The sequence below is a fragment of the Arachis hypogaea genome, chromosome 12 (genome assembly GCF_003086295.3).
Source record: "Arachis hypogaea cultivar Tifrunner chromosome 12, arahy.Tifrunner.gnm2.J5K5, whole genome shotgun sequence".
Taxonomy (NCBI): domain Eukaryota; kingdom Viridiplantae; phylum Streptophyta; class Magnoliopsida; order Fabales; family Fabaceae; genus Arachis; species Arachis hypogaea.
In genome coordinates, this window is record NC_092047.1 from 55,542,619 (window position 1) to 55,545,862 (window position 3,244).

The window sequence follows — 3,244 nt, forward strand, 5'->3', positions numbered from 1 at the left end:
TCTATAAAAAAATCAATTCTTTTATACCTTCTAATTTTTTTTTAATTTGACAAAGGAATAGGCCACGCTTTCAAAGCGTGGCAAAATGTTTTAGTTGGTAAGCCACGCTTCAAAAGTGTGGCTATATGTGCTCTATTGGCACGCTTTCCAAGCGTTGCCAAAACCAACCTAATCAGCACACTACAAAGTGTGCCGAAATGCATGCTTTTCGGTACGCTTCTCAAGCGTACCTATAGGTTAAGATCTATGGCCACGCTTTTTAAGCGTGGCAAGAGATGAAAGCGTGCCAACAAAAAAAAAGTGAACCGATAGATCTACAAAAGCGTAGCGAATAGAGCAACCGGCACGCTGGCGGATGTGACCCTTTCAAAAGCGTGCCGATAGCTCAAAAAGCGTGGCGAAAAGTTATCGGCACGCTTTTGTGCACTTTTCGGCATGCTTTAAAAGCGTGGCAGAAAGCTTATTTTCTTGTAGTGTAAATAAAAAGAATTGAAGATGAATAAAAAAAATAAATTTAATAAAAGTGGATCACGTGTGAAAGGATGTGATTACATTAATGGACGCAATACGGATGAAACTTATGGAAGGAAAGATAGAATATTTAGAAACAAAAATATTATGAAAATCCAAGCTCCGAACCATAAAGTAGTTTCACAAAAAAAAAAAAAAAGAAGAGGAAGATTGAAAACAGAAGAATAACAAGGCTCTAAGCACCAATGACTAGGATTTAGTTAAGTGCCTATGGTTCTACTATGTCAAGGAGAGACTTGGATAAATAAATCCGAGGGGTGCTTAATCACCTGATACCTCAAACCAACTGGTTCGAGAGTATTGATTGAAAACCTATATTAAAAGTTTTCTTGAGATAAAGCTTTTAGAGTCCAAAGAGGTTGTGGGCATCTATGTCTGAGATATATAAAAAGATTCTCCTAGTTATGTGCTTATGGTGTTGATTGTGTCAAGGAGAGGCTTGGATGATTAAATTTGTGGGATGCTATATCACCCGATAACTTAAGCCAATTGGTTTAGGATTATCGATTGAAAATCTACACTAAAGAACTGCCTTAAGACAAAAGACTTGGAGTCAAAATTTTAAGTATCCTCCTCGATTAAGACAAATTATTAAACCTTTCAAAAAGAAAACTGCTTTCAAGGTCGTAAAATGATAAAAAAATACCCATAATATCATCCGAATTATATTTTTGAATATTCTTAGTTATAAATATGGAGAATTCACAAGGGTAATGAAAGTCCACATGTGATCATATAAGTTATTATAAACCCCACTTTAAACTTAAATTGGGTTTCACTTAATTCTTTAATTCTTATCCCTAAGATAAACTCTATGCATTCTTTTTTTGTTTGAGGACAAATAAAATTTTAAGTTTGGTGTTGTGATGCCTTGGCATCTTTAGTAATATTTACATCTCTTTTTAGTAATTTTCTCATGTTTAAATTAAAGTTTTTATATTTTAATTGAAATTTTCATAGCTAATCTATATATTTGAAGTTGCTTTAAAATTATTGTGTTTAGGATTATTCTTCAAAGAAATCAGGTGAAGAGAAGCAAGTATGAAAGAACATAAGTTGAACACATGTGGAGGAACTCAAAAACCTGGCACCTAACTACAAGATCGGACCCCAGCGCCAGCAAAGAAGGAAAGAAGACTGGCTCCTAACTCTAAGGTTGGATCCCGGCGCCAGTGATTGATGCCCAACTTGAAAATTTGGGTGCCTAACGGATGAGTCCATATTTGATGATAAATTATGGATTGATTTGAGTGGATTTCATCATATAAAACCACATTTATTCATCTAAATATCATGCTTTTGTGTTCTCTCCCTAAATTGTGCCTAATTATGAAAACATGCTATTTCGTTCTTATTCTAATCAATTTTATTCCACTTTCATTCCATTCGATGCCTTGATAGTTTTGATGAGTGATTTCAGCTATAATAGGTAGGAATGACTTGATAAGAGTGGAAGAGAAACATGCAATTGGGAGAAAACATGAGAAAAACAAAGGAGAAGCACACAGGCAAGTGTGCGTAGGCATGAGTGACGAAACTAGCAAGTGTGCGTATGCATAAGATGGAGATCAGCAAGTGTCTGTACGCACATGTATCAGCATGTGACTTCATTAAAAAGTCACGTGGCTCGTGATTTGGGGGCTTTTTGGCCTATTTCTAATGGTTTTGGAGCATATATGAAGAGGCTAGCAACACCCACTCATACCATAGAAGATATAATACATTATAGAATACACTTAGTTAGTTTTAGGGTAGTTTAGGTTAGGTTTTCTCTCAATTTTCCTTAGGGTTTAATTAGGTTTATGCTACAAGTTTTCATTCTCCAATTTTGATTTTGGATCCTAGCTTATTTTCTTGTAAGTATTTCTTAATTTTCTCTTTTATTACACTACTTGTTCTATGTAACGACCCAATTTTCAATATGTCTAGATCATACCGGAAACTGAGCGCTACCAATTTGTCTTCCTAATTTTTTTCTATTATTTATCATTTGAACCTGATTCGTTGTTAGACGCGTAGTTAATTTGCGTGGTGTATTTTTTTTTAAAAACTTTTGGATTAATATACAGAATCATTTATAATCAATTCACAAGTAATAACAGATAAAAAAAGTTATAAACAACCACACAAAAATACATCACAAGTAGTTGACAACATTCGGTGATTCAGCCTTTATTAGCATATAGACTGTTAGTTAGAACACCCCTAGATATAGCTAAATAATATCTATATACATATATATACATACAACATCCCAGGTCCTGACCTATTCAAGAGGTCCCTAAGCTGGCATCTAGGCTAGCCTAGACTCTATACTCACCTAGTCCCTCTAAACTACTAAAGCGAGGGAAAGTACGTTCTAGGTCTTCAAAACTCAAGTCAAGTGGAACGTCATCAAAAGATAGAACATCATCTGCTACTCCTCTGCACGATCAGACTTTTCCACAGGACGTCTCTCTGGTACCTCATGAAGTAGCCACACAATAGGAATCTCGTACACAGAATTTAGGTTAAAATGCGCATATGAACGGGGTGCAGACGTTGGCTGGTCTCACAGTATATACATATAATCAGAGAACGATATTCACCCTAGACTCAGAAGACTGCCTAGAGCGGAATCCCTTTTTGCGTACAATCGTCAGCGAACTACGGAAAGGAACTCTTACTTCCGTCTGAAGGGGAAAGGGAGAGAGAAGGGGGTAAGAACTGGGGA